This window comes from Pongo pygmaeus, chromosome 1 (assembly GCF_028885625.2).
Source record: "Pongo pygmaeus isolate AG05252 chromosome 1, NHGRI_mPonPyg2-v2.0_pri, whole genome shotgun sequence".
Classification (NCBI taxonomy): Eukaryota; Metazoa; Chordata; class Mammalia; order Primates; family Hominidae; genus Pongo; species Pongo pygmaeus.
Genome location: NC_072373.2, coordinates 132344933 through 132358399, shown reverse-complemented (window position 1 = coordinate 132358399; position 13467 = coordinate 132344933). Strand labels below are relative to the sequence as shown.

General features: G+C 31.5%; 1 protein-coding gene across 4 annotated transcripts in view; it reads right to left on the bottom strand.

Annotated features, from left to right (window-relative positions):
- The window catches only part of DPYD (dihydropyrimidine dehydrogenase), an 844474-nt gene that overhangs the window by 616087 nt on the left and 214920 nt on the right, over window positions 1-13467 (bottom strand). The window lies entirely within an intron of this gene.

Below are 13467 nucleotides of genomic sequence, written 5' to 3'. Positions count from 1 at the left end.
ATATTTTTAATGTTTCAAATGAATTCTTGTTTTAAATAGCAATGAGCAGTACATTTTCAGTATTAATATGGTATACTTACAACTTTTATTGTGTCAAGTAGAAGAGGAATTATGGCTAACTTTCAACCTTTCCTTTCTAGAGTTCATGCCTCCTCTAGGAAACACTCCTGGGGCACATTCCCTACTCCCACCTACAGGGTACGTTAAGTGCCTCTCCCCTAAACTCCTACAGCATAATCTGCATGTCTCTAACATAACCACTTAACCAACCTATCTGTGGCATGTGTTATGATGTCAGTCAGTAGAATGTTAGTTCCCTGAATCAGAAAACATGTCACATGTAAACACATTACCCTTGCATTATAGGAGTTAGCATTGCGATGGCACACAGTAGACATTTAATAAATAATTTCTTGAATTCTGCTTTTGATTATGATAGATTAACTTTGGGAGAATAATGATTTAAAAAAATAGTTGAAACATTCAAGAACTACTGAGAAGGCATCTTGGAAGGTCTAACATCTCAGAGAGAAAGTAAGAACAAAGTTAAGTGACCAGAAGTCACTTTTCCCCTGAGGGATTTGTGACTTCTTACCAAAGAGAGGAAGACTAAGCATCTTGAAGAGAACCACAGCTCAGAAAAGAGATGTTGGCAGTCTTTTGAAACCAGAGAGACACAGAGTTTTGGAAATGTAGGAGGCCATTAACCTGGAGCAAAATAAAGTACAGAAAAGTGAGATTAATTCTTAAAGTGCATATGACAAAAACCTAAGGATCTAAACAGAAAACCCTATGGTCCAGGAAAAACAAAAACTGGAGTGACTAAATAAGAAAGAGCCCTAGTAAACACTTCAGTGTACAGCTGAAGTTTCTGAAGGGCTACACTCTATAAGTAGGGCAAATGAGGGGTAAATAGCCAACCCAGCCTTGAGTCAACTCAGCCCTGGATTTAAATGACAGTGATCAGTCCTCACTCTTATCTATCTACCAAATGATAGAATGCACTTTCTGTGAATAATAAGTCAACCACAGTTTCTACAAATTTTTTATAAAATTCCTGGGTTTTTATTTTAAAAAGTCCAAGCCTGCAAGAAAAATAAACCTAAAAAAATTGAAAGAGATACATACATAATCTAGTAAGTGTGGTTATCAAAAATAAATTTTAGAATAACTATGATTAATATGTTCAAAAATATGTAAGAAGAACGTAAACTTCATTAAAAACTGGAATTTGTTAAAAATAAAAAAATTAAATTTACTAAGTACATTTAGTAAAACATTTAGCAAAAAAAATAACTAGCTAATGTGGAAGGAGGGAGTAGGATTTTAAAAATACATTATTAAAGTATATTAATTAAAATATTATAAATAGGTGGTAGAGGGTAGGAAACAAAAAAACAAATGGTAAGATGTTAAATATAAACGTAAACATGAGAAATTATATTAAATGTAAATGGACTAAAATTCCAATTAAAAGACAAAAGTTATGGAAGATAAATGCCTTAAATATAAGAGCACAGATAGATAAGTGTAAAGTTAAAGACTAGAAAAAGTTATACAATGCAAACACTAACCAAAAGAAAGCTGGTACATATATATATTTTATATATATATATATAAAAAATATACCAATATTAGAAATATTATATATATATAAAATATACCAATATTAGAAATATTACACTTTAAGGCAAGATGCATTACTAAACTTAAAGAACATTTCATAGCAAGGAAATGGTCAATCTTTCAACAAGATTTTAAAGTACAATTTTAAATATATAAAGCAAAATTGATAGAACTAAAAGTAAAAGAAATAAATCACTATAATCTCATTATTCTACTCTCATGAAAACTTGACTACCAATAGAAGTGGCCAATGAATAAATCCATATTATAGGTAAGTTATTTATGCTATCCAATGGATTGGCTCACACAGTTGTTTGCATTTAATAGGTCAAAGCAGTAACTTTCTCTCCTGGAAACCCAGACAGAGATCAATAGATATAAACGTAAGTTTTCTTAAGAATGAGGAATAAAGGTGACAGGACCTTACATTTTCTTAACCTCATCCCATATATACCACAAACTACTGTAAATGAAGTCAAAACACATAAGGAACATACAAACAATCTTATTTTAAAAAATTGAAGAGGGTATTATCAACAAGTATTATAGGGTCAATTTCTCAGCATGAGATGAAAGGCTCTCATGAATGGTCTCATAATATTTTGTCATTTTCATTCTAATACTTTGTCACTTTTACTGGTTTACTTATTTGTTTCCTCTCTTAGACCATAAAATATTTAAGGGAAAACAACATCTTTGAATTCATCTTTTAATATTCAGTGTTTTTATATATAAGGGAGAATATATGTTAACTAATGAGTTTAAATTGGTAATACAATAATTTCTTATTCCCAGCTACAATTTGTATAATTTACAAATTATTAATATGTGTTCCTGCTCTTCCCTGTGCTCTCCAAACAGTACAGATTTTCTTAAATATTATTTTTGAATCAACACATACTGCTATCTTTTATTCCTTTCTAAGCAATGTGAACAGGGAACTAAATTCTAGTTCCAAATTAATAAATAGTTTTATATGATCATTAATTAAAATGTAGTTAAAATATATTTTATATTTCCCCAAAGAAAGGTTTCACATACTTTTCATAAATATATATTTTATTAGATCCTTAATTAAAATATAGTTAAAATGTTTTTTATATTTCCCCAAAGAAAGATTTCACATACTTTTCATAAAGAGATATTTAAAACATGCATTTAACATGATCAAGTATCTCTGACCAGGGAACAGAGATACAGCTAATTTTATTTAGGGATTAAATAAATGCTAATTTCTTTCATATTTAGTCAAAAATTTTAGCTTTGTGAACTAAATAATTAAATATTTAACTTTCCCATGTTAAAATCTGCTAACATTTACAAATAACATTGTGTTTTAACAAATCTTAAATGAAGACATTTATGATGTATTTAAAAGTATCTTTTATTGCTGACATATTTTACAATGGAAGCAGATTTAAATGTACTAAGGCTACAGCATTCATTATAACATGAAGTTACAGTGTGATAACCAAGTGCTCAGCATTCACTCATAAGCAAGAAATAGGTAAGTTCTGAAATGCCTAGCATATCTGACACAAATTCTAGCTAATGGCATGCAAATAATACACAATATGTATGTATTTTCACCTAAAATATTTTAATATTTTTGAATAAAAATTTAAGCCTTCTTTTGAAAAAATTATCAAATGCAAACATTGAATTATTTTAAAAAATGTTTACAGAATCCCTACTAAGTACCCAACACAGAGTTAAAGACTCTTAAAGTGTTTGAAGAAATGAAAGCAAGCACACTCCTCAGTACACATAGCATATGTGCACATACTAGAATGTAAATTGTTAGCCCGATTTGCTCAACCCCGCGCACTGCAGCTTAAGAGTTGTTCAATACATACTCATTACATTGCTTGGCTCAATACACTAATCTATCAATTGGTATCCTTTTGCCTGCTCTGTTCTGGGATTTTTTATTTACAACCTTTTATTGTACTTGGTTTTCCCCCTGAGTTTAACAGGAGTTTGGATTAATCTTGATGCAATTTTTAAGGAAATAAATAATTGAACCACCTTTTTGTCAATTTCAGCACAACAGATGGTATATTTTTAGAAGTATGGCATTGAAACTAGACTCTTGGGGTTGAGTCTTGACTTCCATCATTCTCATGATGTATGGAATTGAACAAGTCCTTTAACATTTCTATGCCTCAGTCTCCTTAATAAGGTGGGATTAATAAAATATATTTCATAGAGATGCTTTGAGGATTTAATGAGCTAATTATATGTGGAACGTGCTTTAGGAAACTGCCTGCCCATATAGCAAATGTTATTTACTGCTCATTTCACCTAGTGTTCAAATTCCATGAGACAGAATGTATCTAAACTCATGATGTCCAAGATGGAATCCACTAGCCACATTTGATTAAGTTCAAATTAAAATTAAAATTAAATAAAATTAAAAATGCAAAGACCTCAGTAGCACTAATCGTATTTTAAGTGCCCAATAACTACATGTGGCTAGTGGATAATACATCGAACACATCCATCACTGCAAAAATTAAAATTTCAAACATATAATGCAATAGATATAAATAATCTCATGAGCATAGTTAATGGGAAATAAATAATTTAGAGGCAGTGAGTTTGTAGTATTTGTTATAGTTATTTTTAATGATTTTTATGACTACATGTTCATATACTTTTTCAAAATTACTGTGTTTCACAACCTGTTTACAAAATTCCTAAAAATTTAATCAGCACTAGAGCTTGTCCTAGCTGGCTTCAGCACACCATTGCACCTCGGCAATATATGAGGGCTCATTCAATGTTTTTTTAGCCACTAATATTCTACCATCAACCCTAAATTCTGAAATACATAAGTTACATTTTCCAACTTAATAGAGACCTGAAGGCATAAGTGGCCCTCTATCCCTTTAAAACTTCAGCAACTAACTCTTTTTTAACTGAAATACAAATAATGGATTATTTCATATATACACAATATACTTCCATGAATGTAGCCTGATTATGACAAAATGAGGGCAAATGGATAAAAAGCCAAATAAATAGCTCCAAAAATATTTTGTGGGTGAATGGGGGGTAGTGATTTGTATTTAAGTATATTATGAAACTATGAAAATTGAAATCAATTATAAATCTAGAGTTGACATTATATGAAAAATGTAAATTGAAATAACTAATAATGTAACACTTTAAACTGCCAATGAATAGATTGTCTAAGTTAAAAAAAAAGAGGGTTAACTTAATTTTGTTAAATTTAAAAATAAAAGTTTACAAAAGTTAGTTAAAACAAATTATACAATTCAAAATGTCCATAAATATGAAGAATATTTTTCAAAAATAATATTTTTCATTCCTTTTATTAAACTACATCAGTCTTCAGAGAAGTGTAACATAAAATTACAAACAAATTATACATAAAAGATATATTAGTTCCAGTTATTTACAGTATCAAATTCCTAAAAGATTTTTCTTAGAATATAGTTCCCTATTGTTTCATAATGTAACAAAAATATTATAAAATAATTTGGCTCTTTCCGTGAGAAAGACCCCTCTCTTTTTCGTTAAAGCAAATGTCAGCTGTCCATCAACTGACTAATATTCTATGATTTAATTTTTAAGTTGAAGGGTCAACTGCCGAAACAACGTAATAAATGAAGTAAACTTGTTAATATCAGAAGAGAGTGACTGAAGTATTTAAAGATGAATGAAAAGTATACCTAATATCTATTTCCCCACAATAATAAGAAGGCCAATATTTATTGAAATATATCCTATGTGCCAGGCTTTATGTTTAATCTCTATCATTTAGTCTTCAACCCTCCTTTTATGGAGGTACAATTATCAGATCCATTTCCTAGGTAAGAAAACTGTGGTCAGGTTCACATACAAAAGATTTTATCTTAAGGCTACTTGACTCCAAAGCCTGAACTCTTTTTTTTTTTTTATTATTATTATTATACTTTAAGTTTTAAGGTACATGTGCACAACGTGCAGGTTTGTTACATATGTATACACGTGCCATGCTGGTGTGCTGTATCCATTAACTCATCATTTAGCATTAGGTATTTCTTCTAATGCTATCCTTCCCCCCTCCCCCCACCCCACAACAGTCCCCAGAGTGTGATGTTCCCCTTCCTGTGTCCATGTGTTCTCATTGCTCAGTTCCCACCTATGAGTGAGAACATGTGGTGTTTGGTTTTTCGTCCTTGTGATAGTTTGCTGAGAATGATGGTTTTCAGCTTCATCCATGTCCCTACAAAGGACATGAACTCATCCTTTTTTATGGCTGCATAGTATTCCATGGTGTATATGTGCCACATTTTCTTAATCCAGTCTATCATTGTTGGACATTTGGGTTGGTTCCAAGTCTTTGCTATTGTGAACAGTGCCGCAATAAACATATGTGTGCATGCGTCTTTATAGCAGCATGATTAAAATCCTTTGGGTATATACCCAGTAATGGGATGGCTGGGTCAAATGGTATTTCTAGTTCTAGATCCCTGAGGAATCGCCACACTGGCTTCCACAATGGTTGAACTAGTTTACGGTCCCACCAACAGTGTGAAAGTGTTCCTATTTCTCCACATCCTCTCCAGCACCTGTTGTTTCCTGACTTTTTAATGATCACCATTCTAACCGGTGTGAGATAGTATCTCACTGTGGTTTTGATTTGCATTTCTCTGATGGCCAGTGATGATGAGCATTTTTTCATGTGCTTTTTGGCTGCATAAATGTCTTCTTTTGAGAAATGTCTGTTCATATCCTTCACCCACTTTTTGATGGGGTCGTTTTTTTCTTGTAAATTTGTTTGAGAAAAAACTCTGTTATTATCACATTTTCACAGTAATCGTTAAAAAATTCACTATGTATCTCTAATTTTTCAATAAGAAATGTATAACTGAAAAAAATTATATGAATTTGTCATTCCTAACCCACTTAGAATGTTATATTTTAATATATTAAATTCATACATTCTGATAAAATATATTTTGATATAATATATTCTAGTCAATTTACTAACAAAAATAGCTGGTTATTATAATTAATAAATTAACTTTACAAACCAAGAATTGTTCATGAAGCATTTAAAAAACACTGAACTACATCATCTGGTTTCCTACCATGCTATCCTGCCACCCGAGAACTAAGGTAGTTGGTGCATTAAGAGAACTGCCTCCCTATTATCAACATCCTCTCCATAGTGGTACATTTGAGTACATTCATTACAACCGGTGAACCTTCAATGGGTTTGCACAAATTTATTATGAAAATAGCATCATAGGACTACAGCACCATACACAGCAGTTTCTTTCACTGTCCTAAAAATCTTCTTAATCTCCATACGCATTCCTTTCTCACCTTCTCCCCAGCAAACACTGGTCTTTTTAGTGTCTCCATAGTTTTGCCTTTTCTAGAATGCCATACAGTTGAAATCATACAATATACAGCCTTTTCAGATTGGCTTCTTTCATTCAGTAACATACATTTAAGTTTTCTCTATGTCTCTCCATGGCTTGATAGCTCCTCTCTTTTAAATCCTGAATAATATTGCAATATCTGTATGTACCATAGTTTATTTATGCATCCACTTACTGAAGTATATCTCAAAACTTTTGGTGATGAATAAAGCTGCTATAAATATCCATGTGCAGGTTTCCATGTTAACGTAAGTTTTCAACTCCTTGGGGTAAATTGCCAGATCATATGATAAGAGTATGTTTAATTTTGCAAGATACTGTCAAACTGTCTTCCAAATTGGCTGTACCATTTTGCATTTCCACCAGGAAAGAATAAAGTTCCTATTTCTCCTCATCCTGTCAGCATTTGGTGATGTCAGTGCTCTGCATTTTGGCTGTTTGGTCTCCTCTGAATGTTTGTGTCCACGCCCCCACTGCATTCAATTCATATGTTGAAAACTAACCACAAATGTTAGAAAGGTGGGGTTTTAAAAAAGCAATTAGGTCATGAGAGACTTAGGAGGTGATTAGGTCATGAGGAGCCCTCCTCAATTAGATTAGTTCCCTTAAAAACAACCCCAGGGGAAATACCTTGCCCCTGTCACATGTGAGACAGGCACAGTAAAAAGCCTTTACCTATGACCAGAAAGCAGCTTATGAGCATATTATAAATCTACAAACACTTTGGGAATTCTCAGCATCCAGAAACAAGAGAAATAATTTTTGTTGTTTATAAGCTATCCAGTTTATGGTATTTTGTTGTAGCAAACTGAGCAGACTAAGCATTCTAATAGTATAGTGGTATCTCGTTGTTTCATGTTACATTTCCCTGATGATATATATGAAGCATCTATTCAGATGCTTATTTTCCATCTGTATATCTTTCTTGGTGAGATATCTGCTAAGGTCTTTGTACCATTTTTTAAATGGGTTGTTCTCATATTGTTGGGTTGTAAGAGACTTTTGGACATTTTGCATAACAGTTCTTAATCAAGTATGTCTTTTGCAAATATTTTCTCCCAGTCTGTGGCTTGTCTTTTCATTTTCTTTCAAGACAGTTTCCTGCAGAGTAGAAGTTTTAATTTTGTTTCTGTGTTTGTTTTGAGATGAGAGACTCACTATGCTCCCCAGGGTGGTCTCAAACTCCTGCACTCAAGCAAACCTCCCTCAGCCTTCTGAGTAGCCAGGACTACAGGTACACGCCACCACACCCAGCTCAGAATTTTTTATATTTGATGAAGTCTATCTTATCAATAATTTATTTTATAAATCTTGCCTTTGATTTTGTACCTAAAAAGTCATTGTGTAACCCAAGGTCATCTACATTTTCTCCCATGTTATCTTCAAAGAGTTCTGTAGTTTTGCATTTTACATTGAGGTTTATGATCCATCTTTAATTAATTTTTAATGGGTGTAAGGTCTGTTTCTAGATTCACTTTTTTACATATGGAAGTAGGGTGGTACAAATATCATTTGTTGAAAGGACTATCCTTTCTCCATTATATTGCCTTTGCTCTTTTGTCAAAGGTAAGTTGGCTATATTTATGTGTGTCTATTTCTGGGCTCTCTATTCTGTTTCAGTGATCTACTGTCTATTATTTTAACAATACCACACTGTCTTGATTACTGCAGCTTTACAGTAAGTCTTAAAATCAGGTAGTCTGAGTCCTCCAACTCAATTGTTGTTCTATATTATGTTGGTTAATCTTTTGCCTCTCTATATAAACTTTAGAATCAGTTTGTCAATATCTATAAAATAGTTTCCTGAGATTTTGATTGGGGATTGTACTGAATCTATAGATCAAATTGGGAAGACCTGACATCTTGAAAATACTAAGTCTTCTATTTGGAAACCTGGAATATGTCTCCATTTATTTAGCTTTTTTTATTTATTTCATCACAGTTTCATAGTTTTTCTCATATACATCTTATACCTATTTCATTAGATTTATATCTAAGTATTTCATTTTTAAGGATGCAAATGTAAATGGTATACTTTTAATTTCAAATTCTAATCATTTATTGCTATTGTAAAGGAAAGTGGCTGACTTTTGTATATTAATCTTATATCCCTTTTTGCCAAAATTGTGTATTAGTTCCAGGAGTTTTTCTGTTGAGTCTTTGGAATTTTCTACATAGACAATTCTGTCATCTGCTAACAAAGACAGTTTTATTTCTTCCTTCTCTGTATATATTTCCTTTCCTTTTCTTGTCTTGTAACATTGCATTTGTATTCTTTTTAAGGTGTTCCCTTCCCTACAAATATTGTATCACTTGGACTATTTTAAGATTATTTTAATAGGCACTCAACAAGATTTTGATGAATTTCAAAATTCCTGGACTCCAGTGATATGCTTAAAGTAGTAAAAGCCACCAAGGAAAACAGTTCTACCTTAGTGATAATGAAGAAGAATTATCTACAAGTGAATATCATTTTTAAAATTTTACTTTTTAATTTTTTTACTTTGTAAGTACATGGTATATATTTTTTAATTTTACTTTTTAAGTTTTTTAATATTGTGGGTACACAGTACATTCTTGAGGAACATTTTTCATATTAATTTTCTTGTATATTCATCCTGTGATTTCTCATCTTTCATTCATCTAGAAAGTGCATGTATTTCACCACTCCAAATTGACTTTACCAGCATTTTCTCCATAATTTTCACATTACTTTGAAGAAAGGGAGAGATTATACTGATATTTAAAATGGAAAGATTGCAATGCAGAGAGGAGCCACAGGATTTTCCCCCAAGTCTCCTCACCTTCTGAAGACAGAAATAGTATAATTTTCTAATCATTATATAGTGTTCTATAAATGAAAAAAGACAAAGCATTGTAAATAAAAGTATATTTACCAATTCAAATTTGAGGGTAACTCTTGCTTGTTTTAACCTTTCTTGCTTTCTAAAAGAGTATATAATGAAAATAAACATAAATGTTTGATAGCTGCAATTATTCCTCAATTACTCTGTTTGTTCTAATTAACCAAACAATAGCAAATATACACCATAAGGAAGTCATGAGAAGTAAAATACTCTTGGAAATTTTAGAACATCTCTACTAGTTGAAGGATGAATTGTAACAGTATGATTGTATTCTGCATACCTCACAAGAGGACTATACTCTTGCAAGTGTTTAGCTTGATTTCATTATAAAATAAAAATAATTTCTGGTAATTTCTAAAGGAATGTAGGTCTAAGTGTAGGTCTAAGATAAATCTTAATAAAAATAATACATCAGTTTTTCTTTTGCTCGTTTCAGTTTCTTGAGTTACTTAATTAGTGGGATGAATGTCTCGTTACCTTTTGAATGCCTGAATGAAGAAATTGCTATTTGTGCATCCAAAAGTAAGTTACCTGAAATTACATACCTTCTAGGAGATGCTTCTATGTAATTTTCTTTGTTATTTGTTTCCTTTTGTAAAACAAGTCAAAGGAAATACTGAGTACATACTAATCACTGCATTCATTCTTTGAAAAGAAATATACTTGGGCTTCTTGACAAATAGTTTTCTTCACAACAATTAGACCAGGAACACCAAAAGTGAGAACTGTGTTTCAAATGTATTAAAAATGATAAAAACTTCATGTAATGTCAAATTTTTATTTATCAAAATTATTACTGTATTAGTAATTCTCAAAGATTTTTTCCATAATTTTCATATTATTAAAATAGACATTGAGAGATACACCTGGCAGGTTAAAAATACTGTGTTAGCTGAAATCAGAATATTCTTTCATTCAATTTCCTTTTCAATTTGGTAAGTATTGTTTATGTACCTCCTATGTCCTAGACACCAGTATGAAAAAAACATAAACTCTCCAGTAACTAGCTCCCTGGATAATAGAGCACCCACATGTCCTAAATATTTTTAATAAACTATATGACTATGCAGCCTGTCTGGTACAGGGTTAATTTTCACAAATGGTGCTCTCAGAGTATTTGAGAAGGTAAACCCACCTGGAAGAGAAATTGACATCTAAGCCAAACCTTAAAAACAACAATAAAAAACATATATATGTTATATTAGAGAGTACTTCACCTTTTTAAATACCAACTCTGAAAATTAAAAGAGTAATGATTACTTCAGCAACTTATTGTGAAGATTAGAGTCAATGGTGATAACTTCTTGTGATGAATGCCTTTTCCTTACAAGGCACTCTCTGGGTAACCTAATATTTATATCTCCAATCCTAAAAATCTTCGACTTTAGGTATGATTGTTCATTTTCTATACAAAGGAACTGACTCATAAGATTATAGTCCATGTTATTATGACTATACAAAGGTTATATTGGATATTTGATAAACCAATTGAATAGAGTGGTTAAAACTGACCAAATATATATGAAAACATAAGTGTTTATTATAGTTTGGTTATAAGAAACTTATCCCAAATCATATGCTCAGGACACTTACATTAGCCCACAGATAGGCAAAATAATCTACCACAAAGCCTGTTATAAAGTACTGACTATTTCATGTAATTTATCAAATACAGTACTGAAAGTTAAAAATAAAGTAGCTGAATGAGTATTTGAAGTAAGTTTTCTACTAAACGTGTATCACTTTTACACCACTTTAAAGTCAAAAAAATCCTAAGTTGAATCACTGTAAGTCGGGGACTATAAGTCACTGTTTTTTAGTACATGGTCAGTTTTGATAAATGTTCTGCAAGTGCATGAAAATGATGCACTCGTTTTATGTTAGGCTCAGAAAAGTACAGATTTCTTAAATCAATCTAATAAACTTTATACAAATAAACCTTACAAATTTTGAGTAATGTTGTCATGTGTATAAATGTTTATGAATATTACATCTTTTAAGATATTTTTTCTTTTTATTATCTTCCAAAACACTTCCTTGTCAATATTATAAAAATTTTTTTAACGTCTTTATTTTTAAAACCTCGAAATAAGTTATAATTACTCTAGGATCAATATTTAATTATATTCACAACCATATTTTTACACATCGTTTCTTTTATCTTTCTTTCCACATTTGTTTCCTTCCTTCTAAAGAATAACTCTTAGTAGATACTGATGAGAAATCTAAGGTCAGAGTAATTGTCATTTGGTTTTCCAGTAATTTGTTTTCCCTTTATCTTGAAGTTCTGATTCTCATTATCCTTAGTATTGCACAATATTACCACAACCCTGTGTCTAGGTGAAGACCTTTCATCTTTCCTTTCTTCTGGAAAATTTTCCACCATAACTGCTTTAAGGCTCCTCCTGTGCCAATCTCTCTCTACTTTAGGAGCTCCCCCCCTTACATGTGTATTGGAGTCTTAGAAGCTTCTGAACTTCTCTATTAAACTTTTCATTTATTCGTATCTCTTTATTGTGCTCTGGTTGAATACTCAGATCATATTTTTACTTTTTATTTCTTTAGTTCTGCAATTGGTGCCTCTATCCAGCCCAAAACTAACCTTTTCTATTGAGATTGTCATTATAGTGTAAATTTATAGTCAACTATTTTTTATATTAAACTCACTGTTGATTTTTTTATTTTATCTCATTTTAGGATATTATTTTATACATACTAATTTTAAAGGCCTGATTATAATATTATTTGTGTTTCATTAGGATAAAGTCAGGTACCATCAGGTAAGTCTTTAAATTATCACTAATAGATTATCTTTCCTAATGTAGTTTCTACCTTTTTGTTTCTCATTTACGTTGAGTGAATTTTTTCTCTTTCAGTGCACTCCCCCTGCAGCTTCGTATCAGGTATGTGGTGGCCTTCAATCAACAATACTTCTACCCCTCTCTCCCACTGCAGAACCAAGTTTCTTAAAGTCCAGGGCTCCAGTCCAAGGTGATTAGAGATATCACAGAACCACACCACTGTACCATAGACACATGCCCACAATACCTGCTGTACAGCTTTCTCTGCTTCTTTCTGCAGCTTTCTATAAGCCTCAGCTCTGTACAGCAGTTGCACCTATTTTTTTATTAAACTTTCTATGAGGTGGAGCTGAGTCCAGTCCTCTACCATGCAAGATGTTTTTCGCGCTTAAGTTTACCCTAGACCACTCCCCAGCAGAAGTTAGCAGAGAATAACCTAGTCCCCATGTTTCTATACTATTTCTGGCCCAAAAAGTATTTATATTTCTTTTTCAGTACACCTCTTAATTTTTTTTCTACTTTCATTAAATTTTATTTATCATTACTATTTGAAGATAAATGGGTGGCTTAAATGTTAACTTACAGCATCATGCCTTTTACAAGTGATTCATGTTGATACGATAATATTGCTTTGTACTACTCTATATTATTAGTCATCAAATATTTTTACGAAAGTATATATATTTTAAGTTGTTAAAGCTTAAACCAATGAATCTTTTAAAACTGTAAATTGCCCACGAAATTGTATAAATTTACATTTATTTTTAAAAACTA